The sequence below is a fragment of the Bos indicus genome, chromosome 5 (assembly GCF_029378745.1).
Source record: "Bos indicus isolate NIAB-ARS_2022 breed Sahiwal x Tharparkar chromosome 5, NIAB-ARS_B.indTharparkar_mat_pri_1.0, whole genome shotgun sequence".
Taxonomy (NCBI): Eukaryota; Metazoa; Chordata; class Mammalia; order Artiodactyla; family Bovidae; genus Bos; species Bos indicus.
The window spans coordinates 29,921,823-29,936,168 of NC_091764.1; positions in this window are offsets into that span (position 1 = coordinate 29,921,823).

Sequence of the window (14,346 nt, forward strand, 5' to 3'; positions counted from 1 at the left end):
GAGCAATCAAAAGGAAGTTGTTAATTTGCTGATGCTCATTAGGGGCTCTTAGCACGAAGGCTGTTGAGGTCTGATGGTGTCAGATGATGAGGAGGGGAGTGTGGGGGACAAGAATTCTATCTCTAGCCCCTCCTTCATTCCATTTGTGGGCTGGTGGAGCTCTGGGAGAGGGAGGTGAGAGGTGTGTTCCCAGGGCTTTAAGTCAGAATGAGAACGTATAATGAGAAGGGGCTGGCACGGAGAAAAGAAGTTGGATGAGAAGTTGTGAGGGGTTGGGGGCAGGGGGCACATGGAACTACAGGGAAGGGCGCTGGAGATCCCAAGAGGGAGTGTAGGCTTAGGGCTGAGGAGAAGGGAGACTGGGATCCAGTTACTAGATTCTTGGTCAAGGTGCTACCAAGAGGAAGGGAGGATCTTAGATTCTCCTCTTGAACTGGGGAGCTGTCCAGCAGCACCAGGCTGTTCCAGAGAGCTGCCATGTGCCCGGGCAGCCACTGGGTGGCAGCACCCTCCCAGATACTTAGAATCAACGAAGAGGGGCATTTGGGAGTGGGATTTCAGCCTGGGAGGGCCCCAAGCAGAAATCTGAGGAAATCTTGGGCAGAGTCTGATTCCTGAATTCCAGATGACTTCAGGAGGAGGGGTGGGCCATTTTGAAGCATCTGTAATTTCCCTAGCTCCCCACCCTCGCAGGCTGAGTGACACATGGAAGCTTCTTCAAATGGCTGCAAATTGCTTCAGTCACCTGGGATGTTACTGAGGGAGCAGCGGGGGTGGAAGGAAGGTGATGAGGTGAGGTGGAGGCAGGCAAGGACTGATTGAGGCCAAGGAGCAGCCTCAGGAGGAGTTTGGGGGAAAGTAAGAGTGTGAATCGGGCAATCTCACATCCCAGACCTGGCTCTGCCATTCATTAGCATGAGTAGGTCCTTGACCTCTCTGAGCTCAGTTTCCTCATCTGTAAGATGGGGATAATATTTATTTCACAGGAGATTCTGAGAATTACATGAACTAATGCATAGAAAGAGCTCAGCACATTAGCTTGTACTCAGTAAATCCTCAATAAGTAGTAACTTATTATTAGCATTACTGTTTGAATTGAGTAATAAAACCACCAGTGCAGCCACATCAGGGTAGAATCTGACAGCGGTTCTCAGCCCAGGCTACACATCTGAGTCACCTGGGTAGCTTTTTCAAATGCTGCTGCTGTGGCCCCACTTTAGACCAATTAAATCAGAATCTCCAGAGGTGGGGTCCAGATTTCCCAGCTTCTCGAGATCTGTGATATATACCAGTCAGTCTTGAGAAATCTAGATCTTCAGAATCCACAGGTCTGGATCAAAGCTTTGGTTATTTACTCCTGTATATCAGACCCCGGCTATTGTTTCCTCCTCATTTGAGGTGAGATGGATCCTTGTACATTTTAGCAAACTTCCACTGTGGCTTTTCTTGTGTTCAGCCCCAGGACTGGCCCTGGAGTCATGGGCCAAATTCTCTCAGTGTCAAAGGAGAGATGAACACGCTGACAACTGACTCCAGTCTAGCAAAAACCAAGAGTGAAATTGAAGGATGGACCAGCATCAAGTGGCAGAAGGGCAAGTCCTACTGACAGGTGCAGGGATGAGAGAAAAGGGAAGCTGGCTTTAGTAAGATGACATATGAGGGATCTAAGGACTGTGATTAGTGTCACATTTCTTCTTTCTCTGGGCCCACCTCCCTCTTATTCAGGCCTTAACAGATCCTAGCTCCTTTAGCTTTCTCCCAGGTTCTTGTCCACACTTTCCTCCTCTCTGGCGCCTGCAGTCCCTCGACCTCGATAGCCTTTCTCTTCTGGGGCTGAGAGAGAAATAGGCCTGTAGGGATCCCTCTGTCCCCTGCACAAGGCATCTGGCTAGGACCCACCCAGGGCTTTGGCATCATACTGACCTGAATTCAAATCCCACCTCGGTCACACCAGTGCTGTGTGATCCTAGACAAGTTCCTTAACTCATCTGAGACTCCTTTTCTCCACAAACCATAAAATCTGGCTAATGCCCACAGGGATAAAAAAAAATGTCTTCCTGGTAAACAGTAGGTGTTCCATCAACAGTAGCAAGTATTATTTTCATCCCTGAGAGGTTGATGGGGCAAATTCCCCACGGACACTTCCCTTGCAGATGGCCCCATCTGCTCTAGGTGCAGAAGCGCCCTCCAGCTCTCAGAGACAGTGGAGAGAAGGGGGAGACAGGGGAGGGCAAGGCCCCCTGGGACTCCCGGCAGCTCTTCTCCGCTCCCCAGTGCGTGAAATCACAGGCGCCCCAATCTGTCTGCAACCGCTTCATCTGCCAGCTCAGCAAATGTGGAGACAATTAAGGAGTTAATTAGCAGACAGTGGGAAGGGGCTGTGGACCTGAGGCAGACGAGCCCCATCAACACACCTCTCCTCCACCCCTCCAGACTCCACTCTGTCTCTTGACCTTCATCTTCTCCCGCTTCATTCTCTTTTCTGGTCCAAATGCTCCTCTTGCCTCTTCCCTCATTTCCCTCTACCCTTGCCCTTCACTCCTCCCCGATTACACCCCTCCCCCAAGCCTGTCCTGTCTTCTCTCTTCCTCATTCCTCTCTCTAATCTCTCCCCTGCCCCACTTGGCTGTTCCTCTGTCTCCCAGCCAAATCACTGCTTTCTCCATCTTTGCAGGGCCCACCCTTTTCTCCTTTCCATGTTCACCTCTCATTCTGGTCCCTCTTCACTCTCTGCTCCTCCCCTTCTCCGCACATCACCCCTCCCCCTCCAGCATGAATGTGGGTCTCAGAACAGAGCCTTGTTCACTGGGCACCGTATCTGCTACAGGAATCAGTGGGTTCAAGGTTGCCTCCCGGGTGGGGTCCCCAGCACTGCAGCCTGGAAGGAGTCTCCTCTGACCCTCACCTGCTCCCAGCTCCTCTCTCTCCTGGCGCTCTAGGTAACTCAGTCTCTTTCCTGTACCAGAACACCTTTGGGAGGCTCCCCATACTGCCCCTGCTGCCTCCCCGGGGTCTTGGCAGTTCATCTGCACTTCCAGGATCACGTTGGAGCCCTCTTTTTCCTCTTTTCCTCCCTGGGGGCCTGGCAGATGGCCACCTTTCTCCCGTCACAAGTCCCAAATTGTGTGTCATCCTGTCATTTGGCGGGGGCGGGTCACAGCTTCAGAAGGAAGGGATGATTAAAGAGAAAACATAAATTGGGAGACAGAGAAAGGCAGAGAGCAAGAGACAGGAGGAGAAACTGGGGCCAAGGCAGATTGAAAGGGCAGATGTGGGGAGGGAGGTGGAGGAGAGAGACTGAGACAGAGAGAGAGAGGGTAACTAGAGATGGAGCAATGGAGACTTGGAAATAGGGAAGAGCCCACTAAGGTCCCTCATTGCTTTAAAATTCTGGGTCTTTGAGAGGAGTGAACAAAGGAGAAACAAAAGATCCGTAGAGGACCTGGAGCTTTTCTTTCTCCAGAAAACTTCCCTGGTTAATCCCTTACCCAACCCTGGCCTCCTTGGCTTCCCAGGTAGGCTAGTGGTAAAGAATCGGCCTGCGAATGCAGGAGATCTAAGAAATGCAGGTTCAATCCTGCATCAATCCCGCAGGAAAGATCCCCTGGAGGAGGAAATGGCCTGGATAATCCTGTGGACAGAGGAGCCTGACGGGCTACAGTCCACAGGGTTGCTAAGAGTCGGACACGACTGAGCAACTTAGCATGCTGGCAGCCTGACCTCCAGTTTACTCCTGCTCCAGCGGCCCTCGTCTCTGTTTTGTGGGCTCTGATTGCTCTGGGAGTAGGTCTGTCCTCTCTCCTCCCCTGACAACCCCTTCCCAAAGCAGGGTGTTCCCCCAGAGTGGGCAGTGGCTACTTGGACCTCCGGAGGAGGGGAAGGTGGCCTGTGCTCTGCCCGCATCAGTAGGTGTATGGGGTCCTGGGCACCTTGGGGGTGGGGTGGTCTGCATCTTCAGCTCTAGAATACCAGCACCTGGGCCATGCCTGGCCCTTGCAGCTGCTCAATAGTGCAGCCTGGGGGTCATGGCTGGATCTGGGGTCCCCTAGGCTGGGGACACTTTCCTTCCTCTACATCAGTTGGCTCTGCAAGGAGCTTGTGTCTCTGAGCTATTCCCCAGCTGAAGACAGTCCTCCCTTCTTGCTCCCACTGGGGACCCCTCTACAGCCCACACCTTCCCCATGGACCCTCCTCCCACCTTCACCAGGCCTTTCTGGCAGGTGCAATCTCAGCGCCCTGGGCGGCCTCTGAGCCGGAGGAGGCAGTGCGGGTGAATAATTCATGGGTCTGGGAAGCCCTTATCTCCCAGGCCGGCCCCACCCGGGGCCCCAGTGCTGGGCCGCCGTCCCGCGGCTCCTCGCTTTATCTCGACGCCCAGCTTGTAATGCAGCCCGCCATATCACAGGCAGAAGGGGAGATTAATTTTCTGGTTTTGCATGGGCGGGGAGGGGAGGGGGCATGGGGAGGTGCTGGGGAGCAGAAGCTGGGATCTTTCTGATTTCAGACTCCAGCGGCTTAATCCTCTCCCAGGCCTGAAGGAAAGGGTGTTGCAAGCCAAATTTCATCATCAGCGGCAGCCCCAACAGAGGGAGGAGGAGGCGCAGGGCAAGCAGACGGTGGGCGCTGGAACGGACAGGGGAGTTGTTTGGAAACTGGGGGAAAGCCGGCCCTCAGCTTGGGCTTGCCGACGACGCTGGCTTTGTTGAGAAAGGTACTCAGCCCGAGTGGGGTGCACACGGGGGCACGTGTATGTGCACACACACGGGAGCTTGGGGCACAAGGGCATACCTCTTCAGGAAGTGGCAGTGGTCTTGCTGTCTGCCCCACAGAGCCTGGCACAGAGGCGTCTCAAAAAATGTTGAGGGGCTGAACTCTGGGGAATCACTGATGAGCTAAGCAGATGCAGCTCCCCGTGTGCCTGACACCTTTCCACGTGCCCCCGCAGGCCTGGCCACTGTTTCCTGTGCCCTCGTGGTCCAGGGAGGCCAGCGAGCAGAGGGACACTGGCCTGGGGAGCCTGCTGGCCCCTGCTGCTTCTGCTTAGCTGACACAACTACCCAGAGCTAGAGGAAGCCACCGCCTGTTAGTTGAGCACCTATTGTATACCAGGCCCAGGGCAGGGTAGATGTGTGTTCCCGAGATCAATCAGATGTGAGTCTTGGCTATGGTGCCGGAGACCGAATGTGCTGTTTGCCAGCAAAGAGCTACTAATGAAGTGCTCCACGGAGGGAGAGAGTTGATGGTAACCAGGAACATGTCTTGTGGGAGGTAGCATTTGAGACAGGTTTTGAAGGATGGGCAGGAGTTGGGATTGGCCCTAATGGCAGGGAGGGAGGCATGGCGTTTTGGGAAGAGGAAGAATATGGAAGAAGTGATGATACAGAGACCAGGGTGAAGCAAAGAGATAATAACTTTGTCTGGTGGGTGAGGGGCAATAGTGAGAGCCAAGGCTGGGAAGCAGAGAGAAGTAAGGACAGAGAGGGTCCTGACATCATGTGGAGGAGCTTGCATTTGTCTGGGGTGATTGGGGAGCAATTAAGGGGTTTTGAGGGCTTCTCTGGGGCTCAGTGGTAAAGATACCAGCCTGCCAATGCAGGAGATACAGGTTTGATCCCTGGTCCAGGAAGATTCCCTGCGCTGCGGAGCAACTAAGCCCATGTGCCACAACTATTGAGTCTGTGCTTTAGAGCCTGGCAACCACAACTACTGAGCCCAAGCACTACAACTACTGAAGCCCGTGCACCTTAGAGCCTGTGCTTTGCAACAAGAGAAGCCACTTCAATGAGAAGTCCGAGCACTGCAACAAAGAGTGGCCACTGCTCACCGCAACTAGAGAAGAGCCCACGCAGCAATGAAGACCCAGCACAGCCAAAAGTAAACAAATAAAATTATTTTTTAAAAATGCCTTTGAGCAGGCGTTGACATGATCAAAGTGGTACTGGGGGAAGATAAAGACAGCCAACATTATTGAGTGTTTGTATACTGGGTGTTGTTCTAAGTGCAATGGAAGGAATTCTCTCATTAAATCCTCATAACTATCCTTTTAGTAGGTAATGATATCATCCCATTTTATAGATGAGGAAATGGGGTCACAGAGGTGTTAGTTATAGATGGAAATTAATTGAAGACAGCAGAAATCACTGATGGAAAGTTTAGGCTGATAAGTTCTTTAATGTCTCGGGCACTTTGGAGCATGGAAAGGAATACTGATTATTTTTTCTACTTTGATGTCCAATTTATTAATCTTTATTCAATTATTAACATCCCTCCCAATATTCTCATACTACTTATACAACCACTATGTCCAAAACCTATGAATTTAGCAAATTACATTCCCCCAAATATTTAAACTTTGATTGCAAATGAAATCAATTAAACTCTTCATAAATCAGGTTTTCCTAAAAGCTTTAAACATCTTTGCTATGCTAAGTCACTTCAGTCGTGTCCAACTCTGTGTAACCCCATAGACGGCAGCCCACCAGGCTCCCCCATCCCTGGGATTCTCCAGGCAAGAACACTGGAGTGGGTTGCCATTTCCTTTTCCAATGCATGAAAGTGAAAAGAGAAAGTGAAGTCGCTCAGTCATGTCCGACTCTTAGCGACCCCATGGACTGCAGCCTACCAGGCTCCTCCACCCATGGGATTTTCCAGGCAAGAGTACTGGAGTGGGGTGCCATTGCCTTCTCCGTAAACATCTTTAAAAGCAGACAAAACAAATGGTATTACAATGATTGCCCCCCAAAAGTCCAGTACAAAAAAAAATCCTGCATTTGAATTTCTTTGTTTAGTATTTCTAAGATTATTTTCTTTATTCTTACTCTTTTCCCTGCCGGGGGTAGGATTTTCCTGACTTAAACTAGAGAGTCAAGGTTGACCTGCTTTCATCAGGCTAAGGCTGCAGACTGGGTTGACTGGAGATGATTTGGGACTGGCACAAAGATCCTGGTGAGGTGGGGCTTCCAGGGAGATTCTCCTAGACTTCATTATGCAGCCCTTGGCCTGTTTCATCGGGAACTCTCCTCTTGACGCTTGGACCAATCATAGATTCTGAATTTTCGTGTGTGACCCTAATCTCTTCCCTAGAATGATTCTGGTTCTGACGGCCTTATCTTTACCGTACAGCCCGCTGTGTTCTGAGTGGGGCCCGGTCTGGTTCAGTTAAGTCTAAAGCCCCTGGTCAATTGGTTAACTGGAACTACCTCCTTTTCCTTCTCAGCAGCTGCTAAGACCCAGGCTATTGTCAGCTAGGTGCTGAAGCAAGGGTCTAAGAAGAGGCATTAAGGGCTTGAATTAGGGCAGTGGCAAAGAAAATAAAAAAGAAAAGACAGTTTTCAGAGACTCTATGAAGGCAGAACTGACTTCTATTAAACAGGAGAGAATGGCTTACCTCAAAGAATCAAATGAAAATACATGTGAAGGCTCTTTTGTACAGTATAAGCACCATTAAATCGTGGTTGTTTTTGCTTTTGTTATTGTGTTGTCATTTTAAGATGGCCAAGGACAAAGCCTTAGGGAATTCACATAGGTTTAAGTGGTAAATGGGAGGAGCGGAGGCAGGAAAGGGGGCTGAAAGGCAAAGGGAACTGACACTGTCAAAGAGAAGAACCAGGAGGGAGAGAGGTCACATAGACTAAGGGGGTGGGAGGCCCCAGAACAGGCAGGGGTGTTTTGGGGAAGCCCGGTGGTTCAATGGTAAAGAATCCACCTGTAATGCAGGAGCTGCAGGAGATGTGGGTTCGATCCTTGGGGCGGGAAGATCCCCTGGAGAAGAGAATGGCAACCCACTCCAGTATTCTTGCCTGCAGAATCCCATGGACAGAGGAGCCTGGCGGGCTACAGTCCATAGGGTGGCAAAGAGCTGGACACAACTGACGTGACTTAGCATGCACAGAAGAAATAGGCAAAGTCTGGTCTGAGTGAGGTGGGGACAGGATGGGTGTGTCTGGAAGGAGGAAAGGAAGGGAAAGAAGTGAGTGTTGGAGACAGGGCTGGGAGATGGTGACTGCCTGGACGTGCTGCAGAGGGTCCACAGGGGAAGCTGGCGATGCTGAGGGCATGCACCTGGGGCTGGGGGGCCTGGGAAGATGCAGAAAAGGAAGGCTGGAGTGGCCCTGGGTTTTTTACAATGCGCAGGTTGAAGGCTCCCCACAGTGACCAAGTTTGATGAGCCTTTGCAAACAGAAACTGTTCCCTTAGCCATGTGGCCCCCGGCTTTCCAGCATTGCTGGCAGCCTCCATCCACCCTCCGCCCTCCTCATGGGACTCAGAATCAAAGTTTAGAACCAGCAAGATCTTTTTCTTTTATTTTTTGGCTGCACTGTGCAGTATGTGGGATCTTAGGTCCCCAACCACAGATTGAACCTATGCCCCCTGCAGTGGAAGTATGGAGTCTTAACTGCTGGACCACCAGGGAAGTCCTCCAGGAAGGTCTTTATTTTATTAAAAAAAATTTTTGAAGACAGTTTAAAAAATGATACATTTCTTTTTAAATATTTGATTGTTTATTTGGCTGTACCAGGTCTTAGTTGTGGCATGTGGGATCTTTCGGTTGTAGCACACCGGATTTTCAGCTGTGGCATGTAGATCTAGTTCCCTGACAAGGGATCAAACCCTGGGATGTGGGATTTCCTGACAAGAGATTGAACCCAGGCCCCCTGCCTTGGGAGTTGGAAGTCTTAGCCATTGGGCCACCAGTGAAGTCCTCAGCAGGGTCTTTAGAGATCACCTAATCTAGCCCCCACCTTCAACTCCCACCATTTAACAGATGAGGACACTGAGGCCAGAGAATATAAGTGGCATGATTAATGAGTGACAAAGCTGAGATTAGAGCCCTAGCGTCCTGCCTCTTAAGCTAATATATTTTATCCCTGTCATTCAACTTGGCAAATGTACTGCAAGAGAACTTGGCCCCTTGACACCCAATATCATCTGGCTGCCTAAGGAGACTTTTGCAGAGAAGTAGGCTTTATTGGGTTTGCTAGACCTGAAAACCATGGCATTGGATTAGGAGGCTTGGTGGTGGTCGTTGAAGGTATGAAGCATCAGAAAAGGTAAGCTCCTTCTGAAGCAGGAGTGATGTTGGGGGGATTTTAAGAAATAGCAGGTAAAGGAATTCCCTGATAATCCAGTGGTTGAGACTCTGTACTTCCACTGCAGAGGGCTCGGGTTTGATCCCTAGTCATGGAACTAAAATCCTGCATGCTGCACAGCGTGGTTAAAAGAAAGAAAGAAAAGAAAGAAACAGGTAGTCAGCAGTAGGGAGAGAAGATTAGAGGCAAGTGATAGAGGCATGGGGCTGGGTTCTCCTGGGCTCAGTGAAGCTGTGGCCTAAAGCTTCAGCCATGTGAAGGATCGCAAGAAGGGAGGTCAGTAGTGGTGGTGGTGGTGGGCTGTGTCCTAGTGGGAAGTGGAGCTGGAGACCAAGGACATGAGGACTCTGTACAGGATGGGGTGGACACTTTACCCAGCTTGAAAGAACCACAGCCCAGCCCCCAAACCGGCAGAATCTCTGTCTCCTTTGGGCCTCTGACCACTCTCTTTTCCCTCCTCCCTTCGATTGCTGGTGGTAATTGCTCTCCATTTGGCGATTACTTAGTTCATTAATTGCCTAAAGAAGGGCATCAGCCTAGGGTGGGGAAATTGGCAAAGAAAGTAATGGGGAAGGAGGACTCTAGGGGAATGGACCTGGACTTGGACAGAGAATGGACTGCTGTGTGGTGGAGGAGAACAGTCTTGTATTACTGGCTCTAGTCAAGTGGACTCCTCTGCTCAGCTCTAGTTTGCATGCATCCTAAGTCACTTCAGTCCTGTCCAACTCTGCGTGACCCTATGGACGGTAGCCCACCAGGCCCCTCTGTCCATGGGATTCTCCAGGCAAGAATACTGGAGTGGGTTGCCATGCCCTCCTCCAGGGGATCTTCCCAACCAGGGATTGAACCTGAGTCTCTCATGTCTCCTGCATTGGCAGGTGGGCTCTAAACACTAGCGCCACCTGGGAAGCCCCAGGTCTCATTTGGAGGAACCTCTTTTCCACTCTAATATGGACTGGACATTGATACTTTCGCTCTCAGATACCCTACCATCCCCAGTCGTTCACATTCTCCATCATCAGAACAGCCAGTGTCCTCCACTGTTATCAGCATCATGGCCATCATAGTAGGCAGTCCCTAAGGTGACTCTCAGTGACCCCTCCATCCTGGCGGTCATGCCTCTGTGTAATCCTAACCCCTCAAGTGTGGGCTGTATTTAATGACTCACTTCTAGTGGACAGGACTCAGCAGGGGTGATGGAATGTTATTTCAACATGAGGCTACAAAAAAGATGTGGCTTCTTTCTTGCACTGAGGAAAGCCATCAACCCTCTGGAGAGGCCCACGTGGCAAGGAACCACCCTGCCCCCCTCCCAGGCCCAGCCAGGCCGATACCCAGTGAGATCCAGGAGCCCAAGAGGAACTGAGCTTGGAAGCAGATTCTCCTCCGGTGGAGACCATAGATGAGACCACAACCCATGCTAACACCTTGACTGTGTTCTTGTGAGAGACTTGGAGCCAGAGGCACTGAGCTAAAACCATGCTCAGATTCCTGACCCACAGAAACTATGAGATAATAAATGTGTGTTGTTTGAGTTGTTAAGTTTTGTGAGTAATCTGTTATGCACTGATAATTAGTACAGCCTCTGTCACCATCATTAACCACCATTACTACCATCGTCATTAAACTCATGTTATCAATATCACCACCCGACGCCACCATGCTCTCAAACTCACCACCATGGCTGTCATCACAGTCATGACCCCTGTCACCATCATCCCCACATCTATTTTTTTTAATTAATTAATTTTTAAATTTTTTGGCCACACTGCATGGCATGCAGTATCTTAAGTTCCCTGACCGGGGATCGAACCCATGCTCCCTGCAGTGGAAGCACAGAGTCTTAACCAGTGGGCTTCCAGGGAAGTTCTCCCACTTCTACCTTCAACTCAAATGTGAATTCTGTCATAAGAACTCTCACCACAATCATCACCTTCAGCTACAATAGTCTTTCTAACACCCACTATGTACCAGACTCTAGGCAAGCCCCAAGATTACAAAGAAATAGGAGACACGATCTGTGTCTTCAGAGAATCTGTTGGGGTCTCTCTCGGGGAAATCAGGACGCATTCATAAAAAGAGCCTAGTAAGTCGAGGAAGTCGATGCTTATTGCCACTTTGGGTGGTAGGAAAGCCTTCATGGAGGAGGAGGCCCTAAAGTGAAGCTTCAGAGGATGGTGGCCGGATAGGCAGAGGGGAAGGAGACAGGAACCAGCCTGATGTGTCCGGTGGAAAATGACGCGAGGACACCTGGCCAGAGGGGAAGACCAAGCAGAGGAAGAAGAGAGGGGGGAACGAGGTTGGAATCAGAAAAGAAGCACATGGATTTCTAATGCATTTGTGCAGGCCTCTACACTTTCCAAAGCATTCTCTGTGCTCAGTTGGTTTAGAAGAGCCATACTCTTAAAAATCTGCCCCATTTCCAGGCTTCCAAGGTGGCGCAGTGGTAAAGAATCTGCCTGCCAATGCAGGAGACATAAGAGACTCAGGTTCGATCCATGGGCAGGAAAAATCCTCTGGAAGAGGAAATGACAACCTGCTCCAGTATACTTGCCTGGAGAATTCCATAGACAGAGTAGCCCAGTGGGCTACAGTCCGTGGGCTTGCGACTGAGCACAACACAACCAACAACCTTCAGCCAGGGGGAGGCAGGCCTGAGGCTGAAGCCTCCAGCCTTCTGCTCCAGCAGGAGGCAGTGTGAGTGATGGGACCCAGTCAACCTGAGTCACAGTTCCTCCCAGTGGATACCAATAGGCAAGTTATTCTCTGTCAGTTACGCCTGCCTCTCAGGCTGTTGCGTAGACCAGACGTCATACGAAAAACACTGCATGTGAGTCCAGGCAGCCTAAAAATAAAATGTTATGTCCATCCCCTAGTCTCCCTGCCTCGTACCTTGTCCATCACCTGGAGATTGGACAGCAGCTGTGTCAGTCCCGTCCAGGCAGACCACACAGCAGTTTTTCTACTGGTGCAGGGTGACGGAGCAGAAAGAACACTGCTCTAGGGGCTGGAGAGGACACTCTCCAGAACACTGCTCTAGTGTGCCACACTGCACAGCTTCAGGGGGCACCATTCACATGTGGACGCAAGGATAGGAGGATTTAGGGAGTAGATACTATTGACCAACTGCGCCTAAAATCTCCCCCTCCTGGGACTTCCTTGGTAGTCCAGTGGTTAAGACTCTGAGCCTCCACTCCAGGGGCACAGGTTTGATCCCTAGTTGGAAAACTAAGATCCCACATATGGCAGGGCACAGCCAAAAAATTAAAATAAAATAAAATCTCCCCCCTCCTGAATGTCTTTCATGACTGGTCCAGGACATTCAGCGCCTCAGCTCAAGCCTGTTTGACCAAGAAATCCCCTGATCCACCTTGCCAGAGGGCTTCCCTGTTGGCTCAGACAGTAAAGAATCCGCCTGCAGTGTGGGAGACCTGGATTCGATCTCTGGGTTGGGAATTTCCCCTGGAGAAGGGCACAGCCACCCACTCCAGTTTTCTGGCCCAGAGAATTCCATGGGCAGAGCAGCCCAGCAGGCTACAGACCATAGGGTCCCAAAGAGTCGGACATGAGTGAGTGATTTTCACCATCACTGTCACTTTGCCAGAGAGACTACACGCTCTACCCACTGGGGAGGGCAGGGTCCAGAGCCAGGATTCTAGGGCAGGAAAGAAACATCTAGAGCTTCTGGATGAAGCTCAGGTCCATTCTTCAGCCAAAAAACATACCACGAATTCCATATAAACAAGATTATGTAACTATTTACAGATTTCATATGACCAATGCCCTGGGACATAGCTGTGCTGTGCTTAGCCGCTCAGTCGTGTCTGACTCTTTGTGGCCTCATAGACTGTAGCTCACCAAGCTCCTCTGTCCCTGGGATTCTCCAGAATACTGGAGTAGGTTGTCATGCCCTCCTCCAGGGGATCTTCCCAACCCAGGGATTGAACCTAGGTCTCCCACATTATAGGTGGATTCTTTACCATCTGAGCCATCAGGGAAACCCAGGACAAAGCTAGGTTTTGTTATTTGCTTCACTTTCACTTTCTAGATGAATAAATGGGAGCTCAGAGAGGTGAGGGGCTTCCTAGGTGGCGCTAGTGGTAAAGAACCCACTTGCCAATGCAAGAGACATAAAAGACACAGGTCAATCCCTGGGTTGGGAAGATCCCCTGGAGGAGGGCATGGCAAGCCACTCCAATATTCTTGCCTGGAAAATCCCCATGGACAGAGGAGCCTGGTGGGCTACAATCTATGGGATCATAAAGAGTCAGACTGAAGTGACTAAGCATGCACGCACAGAGAGGTTAAGTGATGTTGCCCAACACCACTGAAGCCATGAATGGCTGAGTGACCTCAGGATGTCAAAGGTCATGTTGTCCTCCAGCCCCACCCTGCTCAGAGATGCTTAGCAACTCGCAGGAAGCCTTTCAGTTTGGAAGGATACAATAGGGGGGTTAGAACCTAGGCCTCCTCTCCAGCCCCTAGAGCAGTGTTCTTTCTGCTCCATCACCCTGCACCAGTAGAAAAACTGCTGTGGGGAAGCAAGTTTGGCAGTGGAAAAGGAGAAATGATGGTTGGGGAGAGAGGAGGGAGCTGGAACCCAGCGGGTGACTGTGGAGGATGGGGTCAATACTGAGATGGGAGGGCTGGGGCACCCGGGCCTGTCGTTGGCTGGGGCTGGGACCAGCCTTCCCCACTCCATCAGGCCTGGGGCTGCAGGCTGCCAGTGTTCCTCCATCAAGACCCCCGGAGAGCCTGAAATCAAATACTCCTCCTCCCCTGTTCAGGCAGTCTTATTGCCACTGACAGCAAATGTATTGCTCTAATCTTTTCTCATTTCACCAGGATGGGCTCCATTCTGACCTCCCTCCCGGCCTTGAAGCCTTCCTGAGGCAGGGGGGAGGCACTGAGATGGGAGGCGCTGGGGCTGGGCTGTAAGGGAACAGTTGCAGTGATGGCAGATTTGATATGCCTTGTCTCTGGAAGGCGGAAAAAGGCTAGAAAATTTGGAGATCTCTGTGGGGGACCCATGATGAAGGGTCCCCTGTGAAAGCAGATGGGAAAGGCTTGGTGGGCAATGAAGAACCAGGGCCTGGAGCCCCAGGGAAACAGACTTCTGCAGAGCAGACAAGCCTGGGCATGTGTGTTTGTGTACGTGTTGGAGCCAAAATTGTAAGCTTGGGAGATGGTCCTGACGAGATGGGGCAAGGCAGGGTTTGTCCACGCCCTCCAGAGTGACTGACCCACCCTGTCCATC